At 41.1% G+C, this 24,331-nt stretch overlaps 1 long non-coding RNA gene across 1 annotated transcript in view; it reads left to right on the top strand.

Moving 5' to 3' along the window:
• The window catches only part of LOC135050815 (uncharacterized), a 75,413-nt gene extending 71,499 nt beyond the window's left edge, over positions 1-3,914 (top strand). The window contains exon 8 of the long non-coding RNA XR_010241845.1: positions 3,631-3,914. This is a non-coding gene — a long non-coding RNA (uncharacterized LOC135050815). The remainder of the gene's footprint in view (positions 1-3,630) is intronic.
• Positions 3,915-24,331: the final 20,417 nt, after the last annotated feature.

The raw sequence follows: 24,331 nt of genomic DNA, 5'->3' as shown, positions 1-24,331 counted from the left end.
AGAGACTAAGGCATCCCTATAAAAGTCTGAGTGTTTACATGAATTCAGCAGAAAATAGTTTACAACTTTGAGCTTGCTAACTGAATACCATTAAGAAATTACTTCATAATAATTTATTATTTATTTTCTGTTTTCCCCACAAGAGTATAAACTAGATATTTTGTATTAGTTAATAGGATATTTATTACTTGAATTACCTGTTTCTAAGCTTAAATGTATCACTAATCAATTCAGATTGCTTGGATACTGTAAACCTATTTTGTAAATTACACTGAGATCATTGGTGCAATATGATAGAAATTACTACTATCGTTTAGTAATAAAATATCTTATTTATAAAAAGTTAATAAATAGCCTTGTTATTATTTTAAAGTATACTTATTTGGCTAATGTGACATTAAAGAGGGGAAACAAACCTTAGTCAGAAGCATTCTCTAAATATATTTATAAAAAGTTAATAACAACTAAATGGTCACTAAAAGAACATCAGGTTTTACTCATCTCAGTAACATTATTTCGATAATGCCACATACTCAAAAAATTAGAAATAAAAGACTCATGAGTATCTTTATAGCAAAGTAAATACTGTATTTAAATATTTAGAAGGATACAGGTGCTCAAACACTGGTAATTTAGTCTAATCATTCTGTCTTATTATAATAAAATGTAGGGACCTAGCTAAATATTACCAGGTAATTGCAATTTTGTCTGTATTAAAAATATTATTCATCCAAAGCAGTACACTTGCCGAAGACTTTGAGATAGGTAGTTCTAAATATTTAATGCTGCCTAAGAGCCAAGAAATGCATTTTACTGTTTTGTGTTGTCTATGTACTGTATACCCGAGAGAGCTTATTCAACAGAGATCAGTTCTTGTAATTCCTTCTGAAACAAAACTTTTTGGTATCAGACACAACATTGTTCATATGCACTACTGCCTTTGCTTTTTTAACTATAAATATTCTTTTAAGTATCAGCCTTTCACCAAGGGCTATTGTGCTGGTACCAGTGTCTGTAGTCCACTTGCCATGCAGTTCAGTTTTAATAAAACAAGAAAGCATTGGTTTAAACTTTTGGCAAGGGTTTTCATATCATATTAGCAATGAATTGGGCACAAAGGACTCATGGGACCTTCAAACTTCCTTAAAAGATGTAATATTTCATTGTGTCATAGTGGATATATGTTTCAGAAAGAGATATCAAGAGACACATACGTCGTCTCATGGAAGAACAGGTCCTGGTTGCCCAGGTACATAAATGTTTTCATGAAATTGCTACCAAATAAAGGTTTCAACACCATCTGGATGATTTTCAGGAAGTCTTCTCAAAGGGTTAATCTCAAATCCTGTTTTGGCTAACAACGTGATAAAATACATTATTCCTTACACCAGGGGTGGAAAAAAAATGAATGATGATTTAGGTAGACTAGAGGAATGGCCAAGAGCTGGCAACTACAGTTTAATTCCAAAGAATGCAAAATCATGCACTTGGGTCTCAAACACCCAAAGACTAAATATAGTTTTAATTGCACTAAAAAGGAAGCATCAGTCAGATGATTATTTGCATAGGGAGTTGACTCAATAGCAGGAAACAAAAAGTAATAATGCCACTGCATAGGTCATTATTAGGGCCTCATCTAGAATACTGTGTTCAGTTCTGGAGACCATATCTCCAAAAGGATATAAATACATTAGAGACAGTACAAGGAAGGTCAACAAAAATGGTGCATGACCTATATCACAAATCTTACCCGGAAATAGTAAAATATCTTAATGTCTAAGACGTGAAAGGGAGGGCATGATAGAAAGTTTCAAATATATCAAGGAGGTTTTCAAGGTACAGGAGGGATTCAAAGGAAGATAAATTTAGAACACGAGGACATGCACTGAAATTGGAGTGAGGTAAATTCAAAGGAAATTTGAGGAAAAATGACTTCACAGAAAGGGAAGTGGACAAGTGGAATAGCCTCCCATCAGAGATGGTAGAGGCTAAGGCAGTAGATCAGTTTAAACATGCATGGGATAGACATAAGTATATCCTCACAAATAATTAAGGATAAAATGGGTTTTGAAGTTATTATAATGTTATAAAATGGGCATACTAGTTGGGCAAAGTGGTTCTTTTCTGCAGTATAATTCTATTCTTCTATATTTCTATGTTTACAATTTTTTCTAATATAGTTTTTTAGTCAAATGGCCATACAGGGGTCATAATAAAACTTTGTTTGCTTAGACATGTACAAAATAAACAATTTACTATTGGGATAGCCTTGAAGCATTGTTAAAGGGCCCCTATAAAGTGTGTGATTCTAAGAACATTTAATTTAGGAATAATTATTTTGGCTTCAGACATGTAAATAACAATGGACTTGTATGCTTTGCATGCAGAAATTTGCTTTAAAGTGACAATAAGGTTTTTGCTATGGAAATGAAAATAAATAACACAGAAGTCTCTAAAATGCAACATAAATCATTGGTAGCAGGCAATGAAATGACTCTCTGTAATTCCTTTACTTACGTTTCAAATTAATACCATTGCTACAGATGTGTCCTCATACATGTTGCCTCAATATGCTACACAGCGGGAGACGCCTGGCATGACTGAGCTTACAGGTCCTATACAACTATGAATAAGCAGACTACTGATTAAAATGATATGTGCCATGCCTATATTCTGTGTGTGACTGTGTCTGTACCTGCATATGAAATGCTGTCTTACAGTGTTTTTTAGAAAAACACTGTAGCACAGCATTTCGTATGCAGATGTACACTGCCATCATACACAGAATATAGGCTTGCCGCATATAATTTTTACAAGCAAAAGTTGTTTATGTGTCATATTTGCATCATTTTGCAAGTAAGCTTTTTAATGTAAAAAAAAACACTCTGTTACCAACGTGAAGGGAGGCTAGATGAAAGTGGACACATCTGTATATTTAACATCTGAACTGTTTGGTTTATTCCATAATGCAAGGTATCATAACTTTAATAATGTTGTGGAGATCTAGTAAAAAATATACTTACTTGGGCTAGAAACTGTGACTCACTCAGTCTCTCAGAGTAGAACTAGATCAGTGAGCAGGAAAGTGCTTACTGGTAATCTTGTGCTCTAATGATTACATAATTGAGACAGAGCTGCACGGCCATTTCTATGTAAAAGAAGATGCATGGCAGCTACTTTGATTGTCCGCTAGGCTGCCTGTCTCTGTTGAGTACTGCCCCAATGAGTAATTCCCTCCACTTCCCCAGTGACTGGTAAAGAAGAAAAATAGTTAAGAAAAATCTTTTTAAGGAAACAAAAACTAAAATAAAAAACACACCACAAAGGTCTCAGATCTTGTCTGGGGCTTCCACCAGAGGGTCACATATAATTAAAGCAAAAGCCACAAATTTTGCATGATTGACTAACATGATTGTAGCAAGGAAATTTTATTGGGCCATGTTTACAAATTTGAGTCCTGTTTCTCGAAAACTGTAAACAAATGCTGTTTATCCCATTTTCTCTACTGCTTCAAATCAAACAAGAGATTTCTATGAGTGTACATTTTAGCTATTATGGATGATTGGGTGACTTGTTTTCTTGTATGGAGTTCAAAAATAACCACTGTCAACTTTTTTCTTCTTTATGCAGGATCGCTATCTGCCCACCTCATCATCCATTCCATTTTCAGCTATCCTGGCAGTGCATCTCCCTTTTCAAGACTTCTCTAAATTTTGGATTACGTGTAAATGAATTTAGATAACATGTCTTCTCTGCAGTCAGGAGTAGTCAGTGAGTCTAGGAGACAAGATGTCCATCTTTGCCTTCAAGTTCCTGGTGGGAGGTTTATTCCCACTTGTGTGGTTCTTTCAAAATATTGGAGTTGGTGATTCCAGTAGCTTTAAATTGCAACTTCTCTCTTCTTTACTTATAATGTCAATGGCCAATATTAACTAAAAATCAGAGTTTTGCCGATTTGTGTTTTTTTTTCTAAGTCCCAATCTGGGAATTCACTAAACAGAAAACTCGGCAGTGTCTGGTCTATTCATAATGGTTTGATTGGCAAAGTTCTGAAATACGAATCAATAGACCATCGGTCAAACGCAGCAGTTATTACATACAATACGGGTATTCACTATTCATTCTTATTTGGGTGTTAGTCTCTGAGTGCTCAAGTGCAGGTCTATTTTTTTGCGAATCGTTAAAAAAATTAGCAAAAAAATAGACCTGCTTTTTCCAGTCGAGTTTGGATAACCATGCATGGATCAGTGAGATCTGTGCATGGTTATCTATGGGAAAGGGTGTGTTTAGTGTAAAAACAGAAAAAAAATTGCGTGGGGTCCCCCCTCCTAAGCATAACTAGCCTCGGGCTCTTTGAGCCGGCCCTGGTTGACAAAATATGGGGGGGGAAATGACAGGGGTTCCCCCATATTTCATCAACCAGCACCGGGCTCTGCGTCTGGTCCTGGTTCCAAAAATACGGGGGACAAAAAGCGTAGGGGTATTTTTAAAACCAGCACCGGGCTCCACTAGCCAGGTACATAATGCCACAGGCGGGGGACACTTTTATAGTGGTCCCTGCGGCCCTGGCATTACATACCCAACTAGTCACCCCTGGCCGGGGTACCCTGGAGGAGTGGGAACCCCTTAAATCAAGGGGTCCCCCCTCTAGCCACCCAAGGGCCAGGGGTGAAGCCTGAGGCTGTCCCCCCATCCAAGGGCGGCGGATGGGGGGCTGATAGCCAAGTGTAAAAAATGTGAATATTGTTTTTAGTAGCAGTACTACAAGTCCCAGCAAGCCTCCCCCGCAAGCTGGTACTTGGAGAACCACAAGTACCAGCATGCGGTGAAAAACCGGGCCCGCCGGTACCTGTAGTACTACTACTAAAAAATACCCCCCAAAAAACAGGACACATACACCGTGAAAGTATAAGTTTATTACATACATGCACACCTCCAAACATACATACTTACCTATGTTCACATGAGGCTCGGTCCTCTTTTCCATGTAGAATCCTCGGGGTACCTGTGAAAAAAATTATACTCACATAATCCAGTGTAGCTTCTGTCCTTTGTATAATCCACGTACTTGGCAAAACAAAAAAACAAAAACCCGACCACGCACTGAAAGGGGTCCCATGTTTACACATGGGACCCCTTTCCCCAACTGCCAGGACCCCCCCTGACTCTATCAAAGAGGGTCATTTCAGCCAATCAGGGAGCGCCACGTCGTGGCACTCTCCTGATTGGCTGTGTGCTCCTGTAGTGTCTGTGAGGCAGCACACGGCAGAGATACAATGTAGCGCCTACGCGCTCCATTGTATCCAATGGTGGGAACTTTGCGGTCAGCGGTGAGGTTACTCGCGGTCAACCGCTGACCGCAAAGTTCCCACCATTGGATGCAATTGATAGCATAGGCGCTACATTGTATCTCTGCCGTGTGCTGCCTCACAGACACTACAGGAGCACACAGCCAATCAGGAGAGAGCCACGACGTGGCGCTCCCTGATTGGCTGAAGGGACCCTCTTTGACAGGAGTCAGGGGGGTCCTGGCAGTCGGGGGAAAGGGGTCCCATGTGTAAACATGGGACCCCTTTCAGTGCGTGGCCAGGTTTTCATTTTTTGTTTTGCCAAGTACGTGGATTATACAAAGGACAGAAGCTTGCAGTAAAATGCACCCGATACCATTCGAGATAAAACACCCTTCAAAATGGCAAAAACAAGAATCTTTGTAAATATACCCCAATGTCTTTCATTTTTTCCTATTGAATCCCCTCATCATCAAGAGTTTTTTTTATCTCATAATCCTCTGTATCTTAATAAGGTACAACAACAGTAAGAATATGAAATTAGCTAGATTCTGAACTCCCCTTCCGCCGGGGAAATCTGCCAATTTATTGTGGCTCTGGTCCTCGGGAGCATTCCTGGGTCAAGGCCTCAGATTTTTATTTTCTGCAAGTCTTGAAGCTTTAATATATATATATATATATATATATATATATATACTGTGTATATGAAACAAAACAAACCCTTCTTAACCACTTGCCTGGTATGGTCACGCCAGATGCGACCATACCTGCAAGTGTTTTATCTGACCTGGTCACACAGGCAGAGGTGTAGCTAGGTGCTATGGTGACCAGAACAAGAGTATGTTTCGACGCCCCCCTCCACTGTACTGAATTGGGGGCCTAGCCAACATCTGGTGTCATTTTACAGTTGAAAAAAATATATTTAAAAATCTTAAATTGATGATAGGACCAGTTCTAGATCTTGTGGGGCTCAGGGCGAATGTTTGCTTTGGGTGCCTCACATGTTTGAAATATGGACAGTGCACTCCGAAAGAGTGCAGCTAAAATATAGGGGTGTGGCTTCATGGGGAAGGTGTATGGCTACAGAAGAGTACCAATTCACATTACACCATACAGTGTTGTCCTTTAGTCACATTACACCACACAGTAGTACCCCTTATACATGTAATGCCACAGTAGAGCTGCTTATACAAGTTATGCCACAGTAAAGCCACTTATACATATTTGTCGTCATCCCCACAGACCTGAACCCTTCCCACAATACTTTAATGAAAATAATACCCTAGGACTGCCATCCCAGACCTGAAAATTCCATTATGCCTCAAGAAAAATAATGTCCCAGAATCACCTGAGAGGCAGAGTGAGGTGCTACAGCAGCAGCTGAGGCTGGAGCATCAATGTAGGTGCTGGAGCATCAATGTAGAGAGAGGTGTTGCAGCATCTGGGGCAGAGAGAGGTGTTGCAGCAGCTGGGGCACAAAGAGGTGTTGTAGCAGCTAGGGCACAGAGAGGTGCTGCAGCATCTAAAGTAGAGACATGCTGCCGCTTCCAGGAAGGAGAGATGTTGCAAAAGCTGGGGCAGAGAGAGATTATGCAGCAACTGGAGTAGAAAGAGGTGCTGCAGCAGCTGCATTATAGAAAGAGAGAGGTGCTGCAGCAGTGGAGGCAGACACAAGTAACCCTGCTGAACAGCTACAAGCACACAGTAAGCCATATGACGAGGACAGGCAGAGCTCCAGCATGTGTCAGATTTCAGTATTTCCTGCTCTCGCCTCTGGCTTGCCCTGTTCCCTATCTAGTCACAGAGCCGAAGTCGGTGTACGCCCCTCTGCTCCTCCTCCTCATGCTCTGTGGCTAGCTGTACAGCAGTCCATGGCACAGTGGGGGAAGGGAGGCAGTTGTGTGCCCTCTAATTTTTATGGTGCCTGGAGCTCGCACTCCACCAGAGCCACTCTCGCTACACCCTTGCGCACAGGATGCGACCAGTCAGATAAACTGTGTTAGTAGCGGCAGGGAAAACTTCCCTTCACTGCTGCTGTCAGAGGGACCGGAAGGTCCCTCTGCCTTCCAGCACCCAGCCCCCTGTGTTGCCATGCTGCCGATCATTGCTGATCGGTCAGCACGGCTGGATCCGCCAGCGGCTGCAGACAATGGTAGCCGCTGGTAAGTGTAAATCATCACCCCCAAGCCACCCCCAGACTCCCCCTGTGTACCTGGCAGCTGTCTGAGCTCTAAAAACTAAAGTTGCAACAGTTGCGATGTTACGATGATCAAAATGTTCCCGGTCGATGTTTTGATGTTTGAAAAAAATATTTTTTTTAAAAAATGTTTTCTTTTTTTTTTTATAAAATCATTTTGGATAGGGTTAAATTCATGTTCTTCTCCTATTCCACTCATAAAAAAAAGAAAATTTTGGAGCTCTTTTTGGGGGAAAAAATTGTCAGTTAAGTGGTTAAGATACTGATGTTCCTACTTGTGGAGACTTTGCTGCTCTGCTTCCTAGCAGCAAGTGCATGACACTTCTAGGTTCTCTTCTAGACTGGTTGTCATGTGTCTGCTGACATCAGTGGCCTGATTCAGAGGTAGATGCAGACGGGATCCGGTCTGAAAGTCGACACTGCCTAGGTCGACAATGTTTGAGTCGACCACTGAAGGTCGACAGGCACTAGGTCGACAGTGATGGAAAGTTGACATGGTTCCTAGGTCGACATGTTCAATGTTGACTTTTTTTTACTTTTTCATACGCAACGATCCACGTGGACTACGATTGGGAATTATAAACTGTGCCGAGCGCAGTGGCAGCGGAGCCCAGATACGGTGCACTAATTCGGCTTCCCGGTCACTGTACGGAGTAAACGACACAAAAAACACGTTAAAAACTCATGTCAACCTTTTGAACTGTCGACATAGAACATGTCGGCCTAGAAACCATGTTGACCTTCCATCCCTGTCGACCTAGTTCCTGTTGGCCTTCAGTGGTCGACTCAAACATTGTCGACCTATATAGTGTCGATTCTATGATCCGCACTCGTTGCAGACATGGCCATGGCTGCATCTTTGGGTGGTCACCCACTTATGTCTGTCTGCAATTGCCACCACAAAACTCTTCCCTGGTGTAAATCCATACCTATCAATGTACAAGAACTGAGGTGCCCACTGTCAGCTTCTGTATACGCTGCAATACTGCCTAGTGCATCTCTTGCCCTGTGAAAGTTGTAACTTTTCCATCTGAGAATGGCCTCTAATGTGAGCTATTGAGTGTCTGTGTATCTAAATACTTCTGTGACACAGTAATAATGCTCCCTTAACAAGCCCATAAGATGGACCATCTCTGTGAGTCTTATAGCCACCTCCAGGTCAAAACAAAAGATTGCCCAGCACTTTTCCAAAACAATTCTGTTACTTATGGGGTATATTTACTAAGGTCCCGATTTTGACCGAGATGCCGTTTTTTCTTCAAAGTGTCATCTCGGTAATTTACTAAGCAAAAATCACGGCAGTGATGAGGGCATTCGTAATATTTTGGAAGTCCTAGGAAAAAATCACGAATCAATACACCATCGGTCAAATACGCCTGCAATTTGGTAGAAATCGGGAATTTACTAAAAAGTGCAAAACACAAACACTGCCGACAATAGCCAAACACTGCCGTGATGAAATACAAATCGTGAAAAAGTGCTAAAAAAAAAACAGACCTGCTTTTTTATCCTGTGTTTGTATAGGCATGCACGGATCCATGAGATCCGTGCATGTTTTTCAGTGGAAAGGGGTGGGAAATGTTTGAATTTAAAAAAAAAAAAAATGCGTGGGGTCCCCCCTCCTAAACCAAACCAGCCTCGGGCTCTTTGAGCCGGCCCTGGTTGCAAAAATATGGGGGGGGAAATTGACAGGGGTTCCCCCATATTTAAGCAACCAGCACCGGGCTCTGCGCCTGGTCCTGGTTCCAAAAATACGGGGGACAAAAAGCGTAGGGGTCCCCCGTATTTTTGAAACCAGCACCGGGCTCCACTAGCTGGACAGATAATGCCACAGTCGGGGGTCACTTTTATACAGTGCCTTGCGGCCGTGGCATAAAATATCCAACTAGTCACCCCTGGCCGGGGTACCCTGGGGGAGTGGGGACCCCTTTAATCAAGGGGTCCCCCCCCAGCCACCCAAGGGCCAGGGGTGAAGCCCGAGGCTGTCCCCCCCATCCAATGGGCTGCGGATGGGGGGCTGATAGCCTTTGTTGAAAGTTATGAATATTGTTTTTAGTAGCAGTACTACAAGTCCCAGCAAGCCTCCCCCGCAAGCTGGTACTTGGAGAACCACAAGTACCAGCATGCGGCGGAAAACCGGGCCCGCTGGTACCTGTAGTACTACTACTAAAAAAATACCCCAATAAAGACATTACACACACACCTTGAAAGTATAACTTTAATGCATACATACACACCACCATATACACATACTTACCTTATGTTCACACGAGGATCAGTCCTCTTCTCCATGTAGAATCCATGGTGTACCTGTTGAAAAAATTCTACTCACCAAATCCAGTGTAGAGGGCTCCTCGGATAATCCATTTGTAATCCACGTACTTGTAAAAATAAAAAAACGGGACACCCGACCACGTACTGAAAGGGGCCCCATGTTTTCACATGGGACCCCTTTCCCCGAATGCCAGAAACCCCCTCTGACTGATGTCTAAGTGGGTTTCTTCAGCCAATCAGGGAGCGCCACGTTGTGGCACCCACCTGATCGGCTGTGTGCTCCTGTACTGTCTGACAGGCGGCACACGGCAGTGTTACAATGTAGCGCCTATGCGCTCCATTGTAACCAATGGTGGGAACTTTGTGGTCAGCGGGTGACCGAAAGTAACCTCACCGCTGACCACAAAGTTCCCACCATTGGTTACAATGGAGCGTATAGGCGCTACATTGTAACACTGCCGTGTGCCGCCTGTCAGACAGTACAGGAGCACACAGCCGATCAGGTGGGTGCCACAACGGGGTGACTAGTTGGATATTTGATGCCACGGCCGCAAAGCACTGTATAAAAGTGACCCCCGGCTGTGGCATTATCTGTCCAGCTAGTGGAGCCCGGTGCTGGTTTCAAAAATACGGGGGACCCCTACGCTTTTTGTCCCCCGTATTTTTGGAACCAGGACCAGGCGCAGAGCCCGGTGCTGGTTGTTTAAATATGGGGAACCCCTGTCAATTTTTTTCCCATATTTTTGCAACCAGGATCGGCTCAAAGAGCCCGAGGCTGGTTTGGCTTAGGAGGGGGGACCCCACGCAATTTTTTTTTTTAAGTTTAAACATTTTTTTTTTTTTTTTACAAGGTGCACAATGAAGCCTAGCACGGGCCGAGATTCATTGTATTAAATTCGGCAGTGTTTTACAAGTCACTCACGTAAAACACTGCCTAAAAAAAACGAATGACATCGACATCGGAAAAACCGAAAATGCAGAATACGGCAGCTTAGTAAATTAGTCGTAATCAATTCAAAAAGTTGCATATTTACACTTTCGATGTCATTCGTGATTGAACTTTGACCTCAAACGGGAAAATACGATTCTTAGTAAATTTACCCCTATGAGTCTCATTCACAACATTACATTTGTGCATACACTCCTGTAAAGGAGTTTAAAGGGATTTTCACGCATGTGCTACAGTAAAAAATTTATAAATTCTGAGAACATTGGCACTGCATGCAACTCTGAAACAGGCCACAAAGGTGAGAGTGTACTGTAATTCCCTATTTAAACCTTTGCATACTTTCACTGCCAGATCATCAGGCTTTCCTTTATCTTTCATGCCATAAGTGCTGCTGCAAATTCTCCATGTAGTCTATGGTATTTTCTGTATTTTTCTGTAACTTGTTTAAATTTTCTAAATAAACATTGTAACTTTTAATTATCATCTTGGCTTGACTTGGACTATCCCTCTGGCTCTGCATTCCTGTCTTACATTGTTGCCCATGATATTTTCGCATTGCAGGGTGAGTGGCGCGTTGTAGCATATGGTAGCGGGAGCATGCATAGGCATTCTCCCACTACCTGTGCAGCACATCCATCAGAGGCCAGGGAAGGTAGTGGAGAGTGTTGCTGCCACTACCTACATAAGTTTGGGGAAGCCAGAGGGAGGTAATCAGCATGGGTGACAGGGCGCTATACACCTGCTATCCTTACAAATTTCCATGACAGCTAACAGCACTCACGGGAGTGTGCACTTACATGCTCCCTGGTATTATAGTAGTGATTGGGGGAAATTGGATGCCGCTGGAGGTAGAGTTATGAACACAGCAGCGCCAGGACAAGCTGGCTCCCGCAGCAACAAAGTAAGAAGACACATCTGTATCAACTTCCTCATCTGAAGCCAATGAGGACAGAATAAGGAGAAATGTATTTATACTAGAGATGTGTGGTTTGTTTCTCCAAAAATCCAAATCCACACAAATTTTGGTGAACCAAACTGAATGAAAATGTGGTCCTGATCTCCCTAGAAGAGCCAAAGTCCCAGTTTGGATCTTCTTGTGGTTCAGAATTCAGATTTTAAATCCTAGTTTTGGGTTTTGGATAGCAGCAATTACATGATTTTAACTGTTTTTATAGATTTTTATCAATGATTACCAATTTTTATTATCGATTTTAAACCAGACCAAAATCCAATACTAAACAGAAACATTTGAGGGTGGTTTTGGAAAACCAAAACACAAGGATGAAAGTAGAACCCAAACCAAAATACGGGGGTCTGCGCACATCTCTTGTTTATACAACTTTGTGTATAGGGTTGTAATAACAGTGAAATATACAACAGTAATACAAATAAAAATAATAGTCAGCCCTGATGAGTGGCTGTCTTGAAATAAATGAAGGGGGTTCTACTGAAATGAGTATATGGTAAATTTGTGACATTAAAGTGGTGCATTCTCAGCTGGTTGCATAGAGTGAGTTAATAGAGTATAGGGACACCTTAATACCACAACTCACAGCTTCTCATCTCTATTCTGTTCTGGAACCTCTGCTGAGAATGTATACTGTATGTTTGGTATGGATTTTCACTCTTCTGGGAACTGCATCAATTTGTGGTTTTAGTAAAGAGTGAGAGGGTTGCACAAAACCACTTTGTCTCCTACTTTATGTTAGTTCTGAAAGAGATTTACTGTTGGAAAAAAAACTTTTTTGAGAATATACAGTACTGTAGGATAATAATTTTTTGAGGTATACATCCTGTGGAGATACTTTAAAGTTGAGCTGTGAAATTATAAAAGGTTCCTAAACTTTTAGCAAAAATATTAGCTTATAACTAGACATAACAAAACGTGTACTAAAACTCAGTCAGTAAACCCCATAACAACCTTTTCTTCCTCCCTTGTATAATGAGTGTGAGTCATATTATCTTGATGTTATGAGTGTAGGACTTATGAATATTAATTAACTGTACAGCTCTCACATTCTGAAAATTCATCTGCAACACAATGTACAGTATATGAGCAGAATCCCATTTTACTCTCAGGCACAAAAAAAAATCTTAAGCAATAAATAGGGGTGACGAATGGCGAAAGAAGAATTTCTTCTGGTTAATTGTTGTGGTTAATAATGCATGTCTGAAAAATCAAGAGGAATAAAAAATGTTCCAGTTCAAATGAAAAAATAAATATAATTAAGTTTCACTATATATTTATATTAAAATTATAATTCATAAATAATATATTATATCCCATTTGTAAAAGGCAATGGAATATGCTTGCTTTCAAGACAATCTTCTATATCTCCATACCTATGATGACTACACAGCAACATACAATGGGACACGTATTGCACAACAAAAATCCACTCAGTGCACTTTAAACTACTGTACACACACACACACACACACACACACACACACACACAAACATATTCTCTACTCCAACCATGGAGACAGCCGCAGAAGTCAGAAGTGTGCCTTGATGAGCAGAGATAGAAATGTATGCAATTCTGCAGAAAAAAAAATGTAAAACCTCACATCGTGGTGCTACCCAATAACTACTAGTACTGTATATATTTTTCTCCTAAAATAGTGCTTAGTTTATCCCCGTTAATTGCTTCTATTAATCATGGTCACATGGCATAGCTTCCAACATTTCTCAGTGAAAAATCAGTACAGATAGGTGAGGGGGCATTGCTACGGGTCAAGGTGATACGGCCATGGGTAAACGGGGAGGTAGGGTAAGTCTTTCCTTTCTGTCTCTTTAGCTTCTTCTCCCATTATGTCATCTTTAATATTTCCCTCCCTTTGCCATCATTCTACAGTTTGTCTTCTCTGAATTTCACTCATGCATCGCCTCATTCTTTCCCTCAGTTTCTTCCCTCTTTCTCATTGTTGAGCCTTTGCTGTGTCTTGTTTGTGCCACTGTGTCTCTCTGCCTAGGCTCTCTCCCCTGTTTTCAATTCCGTGTGCTGTGATTTGCAGATAGCCATGGAGTGACAGGGAGGAGAGCTGCCTGTCATTGAGCAGCTGCTAAGAAATCCGGTACAAACTGGTACAGGAGTTTTAGGTGGAACAGACCATAAAAAAGGATACTGTACAGGCTAAAACGGTATAGTTGGAGGGTGTGACGTGGGCTCATACTATAGTATAGGACAAGAGTCGATTTTAATCAACTGTGAGATTCTGCAAAATTCAAGCCCTATTGCTGAATAAAAAAATAACTCTGCACTCATCTGCATCACATGCAGTGACATTGAAAATGCACCCTCTCTATTCATTAATCTCAATACAACATTGTGTAACTGATATCTCATTGCTGCACAGCTCTGTATTTCAACAGGATAGCCTTCAGCCCACCTAAGGATTCTCATTTGTCTGGGCATAATGCCACTTCTCCACCATATTGATCCATAAATATATGCAACCCAGTGGACATCCTTGTTCTCTTGTGATAATCGGAACAAAGGGTAAAGTACGGTAGCTCCAATGCTTCTTTTGCACTTTGTGAATAATCTCTATATAGTAATGGATATCACTAAAGCTACCAAAAGTCTTCTGACTAATTGAATGAAGGTTAAACATTATTTTAAAGCCATGAATTTGGCTGGATTTGAATCCAGTGAATAAGCTCTGGATTTTTTCCTGGGACTGAATAATATCCAGGATTTAGTGCATATATAATTATTTGTAAAGTTCGTAACATGAATTAATGAATGAATCTCTTTGTTAGATTGCAAACCTCAGATGTGATGTCCATTGTTATAAAAAAAGATATGATAAGATGTGATAGGATGTTGTTTACAATTTGTTTTATTAACAGGGTCAGGGGAATACACACAATCATTTTACTTTAAGATTTTAATAATACTACAATCAGCAAGCTGGGCTCTGTGGTATAGCAAAGCAGCTTCTCAGCTCCTGCAGCTGTTTTGATGTCCTTATAAGAAGACTGCAACTATGTACATCAAAAAGGCTGGTTAAAGGATAAAACATACGGTATTATCTAATAATAAAGTTATTTTCAAGGGTGTAGGTCTCCTGCAAGATTCTCTCCTGTCTTCTGTTTTGCCTCCAGAAATGACTATTTATATCCAGTGCTTTGACAAAGCAATCTTAATCATTGTTTTTAAACAAATTGATACTATATAGAGACTGCAGACTCAACATTTTCTATAGCAACTGAGCCGATTTAGGTTCATTAAAGGATTTACTTCTCAATATGTCTGAAAAAGTAAAAACCTCATCACAGGTGCTGACGTTCAACAAGTCAGACAGAAAGGATAAAGAAAAAGATGTAGATTATACAGTATTTTCCACGTATACATCCATGATTGCAACTAGTATCCAGTTCCACTACAGTATCTCTACTTGAAGCACATTTGACTGCATGTAGTTGATATTTTTCATTTATGTACTGTATTTACAACTGCAATATAAAATGGAAGTTAATAAATTTAGTAATTCACTTCAGGTGCTTGAAATGGAGGGGTTATTCCAGAGCCGTAACTAGACTTTTTGGTGTCCTGTTCCCCACTCACCCCCACACAATTTTTCTTATAGGGACATAATATAAGGCGCATACCCTCACGGGGAAGGGGAATGAGAAAATATGGACACAAATCCTCTTTATACCACATTCATGTACTCAACTTGAGAGCTCATTGTTAATCAGTTACAATACCCTTTCTTAAATAACACATTTCAGTACCCAGGATTCAAACCCATAACCTGTTGCATTACAGTCAAACATCCTACTCATTGAGCTATTTGATCCTGCATAAAACCTATGAGATGTCTAACTACGGTGGTCATTCCGAGTTGATCGCTCGCTGCCGATTTTCGCAATGCAGAGATCAAGTGAAAAAACAGCAATTATGCACATGCGCATTGTACGCAGCACGCATGCGCTAAGTACTTTCACACAAAACTTTGTACTTTTACCCATGCTCAAGCAACGTTTTTCAGTCGCTTGAGTGTTCGTAGTATGATTGACAGGAAGTGGGTGTTTCTGGGCGGCAACTCAGCGTTTTCATGGAGTGTGCTAAAAAACGCAGGCATGCCAGGCAAAAACGCAGGAGTGGCTGGAGAAATGGGGGAGTGGCTGGCCAAACGCAGGGCGTGTTTGTGACGTTAAACCAGGAACTAAACAGACTGCAGTCATCACAAGATAGGAGTAGGTCTGGAGCTACTCAGAAACGGCATGAAATTTTTTAGTAGCAGTTCTGCTAATCTTTCGTTCGCACTTCTGCTAAGCTAAGATACACTCCCAGAGGGCGGCGGCCTAGCGTTTGCACTGCTGCTGAAAGCAGCTAGTGAGCGATCAACTCGGAATGAGGGCCAATATGAAGCTACTTGCACTTTGTAAAAAAATAATCAGCATTGCAATTGAGCAGATCTATGTAGTTTGCAGCCACATATTCAATCCCTTGCAGCCACACACTACACAGATCTGCTCAGCTGCAATGCTGATCATTTTTTCACAAGTTACAAAGTAAGCTTCAAATAGTTAGAATTCTCTAGCTTAGAATTCCCTAATTTCTATGTAAGGACAGATAGCTCAATGAATAGAGTGTCTGACTGCAGTGCTACAGGCAATGAGTTTGAATCTTGTGTATGTCAGCATTTTGAAATGTAATAAAGGACAGTGTGACTGAATAACAAAGAGCTCTCAAGTTAAATTCATGAATGTTGTTATTAGTGATGGAAGGGGTGGGGTCAAGAAATGCTAGGTTTCACAATGGGGGAAGCTACAAGTGAAAGTAATTAAAACAGATAATTGACAAGTGTTGCCAACAGCACCCCCTACCCTGCAAAGCTATGTGTGATGGCACACTCCGCACATACATGGTAATGACCCTGGGTTATTCCAAACACAAAACACACACCACCACACCAAGGGGTATTAGCAATAAAACTTGAACATTACATTGTAGTAGAAAATGTAGATATCTTCTCTAATACTGGTTATCCCCAACACTGCATGAGAACAGTACCCACTCTAGGCCATATAATTGTCTACTGTAAGGCCACATGATAATAGCACATACAAAGACATACCTAAATTGAGAGCCAAACTACTTGGAGTCACCACTAGGTCCTCCAAATGGCACTAAAAAAAAACAGCATGCTCTCCAAATGCTGGTACCATCTGAGAGGCACAGATGGGACCAGCATTTGGAAAGCATGCTAGTTTCTACTGTAGATTCTTATAGTACAGTGAGGTCTCCATGCAGCAGTGTCAGGTCAGTGAAACACACAGCGGCAGATGCTAATCCTTGGGTAAGACAATCCAGCACATATGTTGCATATAACATCACATGTATGTTTATATGTGCTGACTGGCTCCCCCATGCAATGTATGGTCAGAGCTGCACCCCAGGGACAGCAGCTGCCACTGGTTATCACAACTGAAGTCACTTGTAAGATTTGTAAGATTACATAGTTTCCTGGACATTGTTATTTTAATTAGAAACCTTCGATTCTCAAAAAGGAACATTATTAAGTCTGATAGTTTTTTAATTAAAATACATGTATGTATGTCGGTACAAAGTAAGTAGTTCTACAATGCATAGTTTATTGCGTTTAAAAATTAGTTGTGCTAAGAATGGTTTATTATTAACATCCTTGATAGCTCTGGCTTTTTGTCTGTGTCTGGCAGACAGATCCTTGTCTCTCTACTGTGGTGTGGAGAAAGGAAATATAAAAAGACTGCTGCTGAAGTATCAGTGCCAGGGCAAGAGCAAATTTCTCATGACACACTGTAATCAGATAACAATTTGTCTGTGATAATCAAAGATGGAAGTAAACTATGCTTACATTATTCAAAAGAAACATACTGTAGTTATTTTTTACGCACTTGCTGTATGCAACGATTTATGCATCTCAAGATCCATGTGCATCTTGTTTATTACAAGTCAACATCACTCCAATCCAAACTAAGAAGAAAACATGTGTCATGTAGAGATGTGCAGTTCAGATCTCCATAAATCTGAATCCTGAATTTTGTGGATTTGAACTATAACCCAGTCTGGATCTCCAGAGGACATCCAGTCTGAATGAACTCCTGGTTTGGATCTTCCCACGGGTTGGAATTTGGATTTTAAATCTGAAATTCTGGATTTGGATTGCAAAAATTACACGATTTTAGCTGGTTTTATTGATTTTTATTGATTTTTATTAATTATCAATTTTTATTATCAATTTTAACTAAACCTAAAACCAAATCAGAACCAAAATACTTGAAGGTGGTTTTGGCAAAAATAAAATATGATAATGAATTAGATCCAAAGCCAATACACAGGGTCTGCTCACATCTCTAAACTCTTGCATGTGTGGATGTTGGGATACAGAAGCTGCATAGTGTAAGCACACACTGACTATGGATTTATCCTGTATGACTTTATGAGGATGACTGCAGATCAGTAACCATTACACAGTAAATGTTTATGGTCCTGTAACTAGCTAACAGAGATCTACTCCTTAGTCATCATCCAGCTTTCCTGCCATCGATCATCATTAGACAGCCTTTTATATCTTAGACTCTTCCATTCCTTCCCATACTGACAGGCAAACAACACTCCCACCATGCTTTTAAAAAGGAGCTTAAAGCAGCTCTGGTTGATTAATCACATGCATTCAGCTGCCCAGGCTGAAGATTAGAACTGCACTGAAATCAATCAAGCAGGTAAGACACATTGGGGGTAATTCAGAGTTGATCGTAGCAGCAAATTTGTTAGCAGTTGGGCAAAATCATGTGCACTGCAGGTGTGGCAGATATAACATTTGCAGAGAGAGTTAGATTTGGGTGGGTTATATTGTTTCTGTGCAGGGTAAATACTGGCTGCTTTATTTTTACACTGCAAGTTAGAGTTCAATCTGAACACACCCCACCCAAATCTAACTCTCTCTGCACATGTTATATATGCCCCCCCCCCCTGCAGTGCACATGCTTTTGCCCATCTGCTAACAAAGTTGCTGCTATGATCAGGTCTGAATTAGGCCCATATATCCTATCCTCCAAATGCTGGTTCCTTTGTAGCACACTGCCCCTATTGCCACATATCTCTCGTGCTAGCATCAAGTCCAGTGATGTGGATCACACAAGGTCCATAGGCTCTGACTAATTTTTGAAACCCCTTAGGCTATGTACACATTAGGACGACATTGCCAACCATGCAATGTCGTCCACGACAGGATCCGACATCGGCAAGTGCATACACACTTGCCGATATCGGTTGTGATGGGGGTAGGAGAGGGGCCATGCTGCATTTAGCAGCATAGCCCTCGTAAGCAATATCGCCTGTCAGACCTGCATGCAGGTCTGATGTGCGATGCCGGATATGACCCGCGTGAGCACGCATCGTATCCAGAATCGTGCATACACACTATACAATATCGCAACAAATCGGCCTATAACAGCTGTACGGTATGCGATATTGCATAGTGTGTACGCACCCTTAGCCTTTTCTATCTGAGGTTTCACCTGACCTTGTCAATCTATGTAACCCAAATATTTAGCTACTCTTAGGGCCACTGCACATTTCTCAGGGTAAACCATAAAACCTGCAGATCTCAGTGAGGCCAGTACTGCCTCAACCCTAGGAAGTTGTGATCTCCAGTCTTGTCAGTGTATAATTATGTCATCTATGTAGGCAGCCGCATAGGCAGTATGGGGTTTTAGTACCTTGCTTATCAACCTTTGGAAGTGCATTTAGAAGGGAGGTGGGGAGCATGGCCCAACTGGGGCTAATTGAAGAGTCTACCAATTAATTGTGTAGCCTGATTGTGCTAGTTACAAAACTCAATGGTAGCTTATGGTTCTGCAATCACTTTAGAAAGTTAAACAGCATGTCCCAGCTCAATGACCATCCAGTGAATCAATTGCCGGTATATCCATCGGATTTCCTTTAAGAGCAGCTCCTGGAATAATGAGAACAAACTTCATAAGAGGAGTGGGTAAGGCAGCTTCTGAGGTATTGGTCCACACTGTCTGGACCCTAAGGGTAACTGTCAGAAGGTTCCTCTCATATTCCTCAGATATCTCATGAATACACGGGAATGTTACTTTTGGCAAACAAGGTGCTTGCTCCACTGGGATCAGTGAACCTGAAATCAAAGTACCAAGGTCAGGACCACATTTTGGTTAATAGGAATGTTATCCAAAACAACCTGTTGCCCTTCTGGAGTACACTCATGGTACAGTAGCTTGGACTTGAGAGCAGTTCATAGACTGTTGCACTGTCAGTCACTCCATCTGGATGTGTCTGGGCTCCCCACATTCAAAACACCTTAACTTAGGCAGCCACTGGTTTACCTCTTTATTCATGGGGTTATTCACTGTCAGCCCCAATAACCCCAGATTTTGTCTTGACACAAAACCAAGAGGTTTGGCCATTTGATGCAATACCCCCAAATCTCTCCACCAGTGTGGCAAGTTCCTCAAGGGTTTGGGTGTCTGCCTGCATCACCCACTTCTGTAGAACCCGGTCCAAAGTCCAGATGCAGACTATCTGATGGGGCAAGCTTTCCTCCAGTTTCCACTACTTCCTCAGTATTTTGATCAAGGTGGCCAACTGAGTTCTGACCAGAGTTTCTTTGAAGTAACACCACTCATGGAAACGCTGAACTTGGCATAGCCCAGTAAGGCTGACACAAGCCAGTATCATGGTCTTTCAGGTCGAGTACACCAACACCTCCCTTTCCTCAAGTTCTATATAAACCCGCCGAATCTCTCAAGGCACGTATGGTGCTTGCGTCCCCATCCACACTTCCAGTGACCACTTCTCTCTATTTGCCATTTTCTCAAAAGTGGCAAGACAGGCTTTTACGTCATCATCATCAGCTAACATATTCTCCTCTTCAGGACCCTGCTGTTGTTGCTGCCATTGCAATGGCAGCCATTCATACTGCAATTATTGTTGCTGAAGCATCTGGTTGAGCTGCTGACTTTGCTGTTACCCACTCATGAGCTTTTTCAGTATTTCATTAATTCTGGCTTCTTTGTGTGTTGGGAAGCAGAAACTATTTTCCCTTAGCATCTCATGCATTGACACCACTTGTGACAAAGAAACTGTGGAAGCACACATTGACTCAGGACTTCTTCACCATGGTTTTATTTTTTCAAGATGACTGCAAACCAGTAACCATTACACAGTTAATCCCTCACTGACAACCCTTTATACCTTTGACTCCACCTCCCCTTCTCAGACTGACAGGAAAACAACACTCCACCTTGCCTTTAAAAGGGAGCTATTCGCAGTAGCTCTGGTTGATTAATCACATGCTTTCAGCTGCCCCAGACTGAAGAGAACTGCACTGAAGTCCATCATGCAGGTAAAACATATATTTTCTATCTTCCAAATGCATAGTTTTCTTGGGTTTAACAGATAAACACCCCTGGTTCTGCCCCTTTTGCTACAATATGCTTATATGCTGGTCTGCATGAGCTGCATTCACGTAAACTGAACTGAAAGCCCTCTCATACCCCTACTTCTTCCCTCTGGTCATAACTATAGATCAATTTAGAGTGCATTCTCTTATATGAATTTGCACACTTTATGTGCATGTGCTGAGTTACTTAATGCAAGATACACTATGCAAAGTAGCAAATACTCATCTGCATCAGCACCCAAGTGCTTTTAAAATTTATTGCACATAACTGCCTTAGCAATTCAGCAGCACTACCTGAGTGCCTAACCCTAAACTATTGAACTTACTGTCGGGATGCCACTGTCGGGATCCTGACTGAATCCCCCTATGTGACCACAAACCCAGCCTTTCTGCACCCTATGTCACCCTGAAAACAATCATACTGCCCTCCATGTCACCCTGTACTCAGCCTACAGCAAATAATATTAATCTGTACACAGTTTAAATGCACCCCATGACACCAGGCATGCACCCAGCTTACTGCACTCCCATGTCGCACTGCACTGTACCTTACTGCACCCCATGTCACCCTGTTTTGCTAAACCCCCATGTCCCACTGAACTTTTATGTTACCCTGCAGTCAGCAGACATATACTGGTCAATCTCACCTCTCCAGATTGGCCAGCTGGTTCATGTTAAAGGCCAGGCTGGTGACCAGGGACAGGACTCCACTATCTGCAGGTAACATGATCCTGGCCATGCTCTGGCCACAGGGCAGCATTCAGCATCTTCTCCATCTCCATGTTCCTGGGATGCAGAGTCAGTGGTGCAGGAAGAAGTGGCAGTGGAATTGCAGCTGGCTCTCCGCAGTTACTTCTTGGCCAGCCTCTCTCCACAGATCCCTGCCATCTGCACTCTTCCCAGTTGTGCTTTGCAGTACAGAAGAAATGGAGATGGGAGGGAGAGGCCAGCTGTGTTTGGCTCTCTCCTCCCTCTGCAGAACTGCTCCTGTGTCTCTGATCATGTCTCTAATTCTTGGGAGGTCCGGCCCATCTCACAGTGCTCAGCCTCACAACAGCACCTGGGCTGACACGGAGCTCTGTGCTATGGATGTTTTTAATAAAAATGTAAAATTAAAGTAACTCAGCTCGTAGGAGACCCCATTTGAGTAAATTAGGCAGTGGCAGCACCCTCCACACTGTGGCGCTCTATGCGGTTGTGTACTCTGCGTAATGGTCGGGCCAGTCTTGGCCATCTTTATATACAGCGGTTGTTGAAATACCTCAGGCAACCCCTTGTGCTTAGAAAGGAGTATTAGGGGTATTAATGTGCATTAGGGTGGTTACAAGACATAGGGGGAAATATTTTTTTTTGTCGTATCTTCAACGTGAACCCCTAAAAAGTGTCTTGATTAAATTACTTTTTAACGATGCTTTTGTTGTTCTTTGAATTCTTTGCATTCAAACCCATCAAAGTAATGTTTCAATATAAGTTTTTTAAATGTATATATTTAAAATATAATATTTCTTGATTACAGTTGTTTAAAACCTTAATTAATTATGAAAAAAAATTGGAGACATTTCAAAGGTGGCATTGTCTAAACTTATAAATCATTTGTGGTATTTGAACCCAGAGCAAGTTGCTTTTGCTTTTTGTGATAAGACTTTAGACAAACAAATTAAAATAAACATGGCTGCAAAACTATTGTCTTTTCTGCAAAATGATGATGATAATGAGCTAAGCTAGCTCATTGAGCTTGAGAAAGAAAACATACAAGACAATAGGATACTTAAAGCCAAAATTGCTTTTAAAGAAGCTCATTCTTTTTTTGACAAAAAAGTCGATTACTTTATTACACCACTAACGTCCAACTTCTTCAAAACATTCAACATTTCAACTAATTTCTTACATTCCGTTCCGGATGTTTGGAATGAAGACCTGGATTTTTTGAATGGACAGGGAATTGTCAAATGTTTCAAGGTTATAAACCACACAGCCGAAAGGGGCGTCAAAATAATTCAAGACTACAATACAAGCAAAACAAAAGATGAAGAGCAGAAGCAGTAAGTTTTGCAAGTAGTTGCTGAATGTCAAAAATTATTCCAGACACAATGAAATCTACCCTCTCAAAACCTGCACCACCTACTTGAGTCTGGTGGCTGAATCTGACAAATCTACCTGTCAATCCGGCCTACCTACCTATTTCATTGTGAAAATTTAGACATAAAACCTGTTCTAATGTTACTACTTGCTATTTCTGAAGATTGTTTTTATAATAATTAAGTTCAATGTTTTACATTTATTTATTTACATTTTGATTATAATAAAGAATAGATTTTTATGTCAATATTTTCTTTATCCCCCCCATCTATGCCACTCCTTCTTTTCACCTACCTGATTGAAAATCTATTTATTAAAAAGTATCTTACTTGAACTATTTGATGCTAAATAACTCAAAAGTGGTAGAAAAACATTTTTAGAGAAAATTATCAACTTGCCCGAATTTTCACATTTTCTTGAAAAAGTAGAATTTCCATATCCGGTTCATGAGAAACCCATATATCTTCCGATCTGTACATTTGTCAAACAAGTTGTTGGAGCGAAAGTTGAAGCCAGGAACATTCTCTACAAAACAATAAAAACCACGTTCCTAGGATAAACCATTCTATTTTTATAGCAGAAAACTCCCATTTATTTTAGAAATATAGCTGTTTTTTAATACTTTAGACCTGATGAGGCAGGTCTTAATGTTATCTGATCTAGCTGCAACTTTGAAAATCTCATTTCTACACCAATTGGCAACTTTTTAGGGGTTCCCGTCAAAGAAATTCGGACATCGATTTCTTGCGACCACCCTAATGTGCATGTCTAGTGCAGTACATAAATACAGTATATGTGTGTACTGTATATTTGAGATGTGCTCAGACCCCATGTTTTGGTTTTAATTCATCATCGGATTTTGGTTTTTATTTTGGTTATGGCAAAACCACCCTCAGGTGTCTTGGTTTGGATCTGGTTTTTGGTTTGGTTAAAAAAAAATTGATAATCATTGTTAAAAAGTAATAATAATCATCATTAAAAACAACTAAAATCATGTAATTTTTGCAATCCAAAACCCAAGATGTGGATTTAAAATCTGAATTCTGTACCGCAGGAAGACCTGAACCGGGACATGATTCGGATCTGATCTCGTTGGAAGATCTGAACTGGTTTGGATCA

This window comes from Pseudophryne corroboree, chromosome 2 (genome assembly GCF_028390025.1).
Source record: "Pseudophryne corroboree isolate aPseCor3 chromosome 2, aPseCor3.hap2, whole genome shotgun sequence".
Classification (NCBI taxonomy): Eukaryota; Metazoa; Chordata; class Amphibia; order Anura; family Myobatrachidae; genus Pseudophryne; species Pseudophryne corroboree.
Note: the sequence above shows the minus strand (reverse complement) of the source record. Positions and strands in the feature narration are given on the sequence as shown.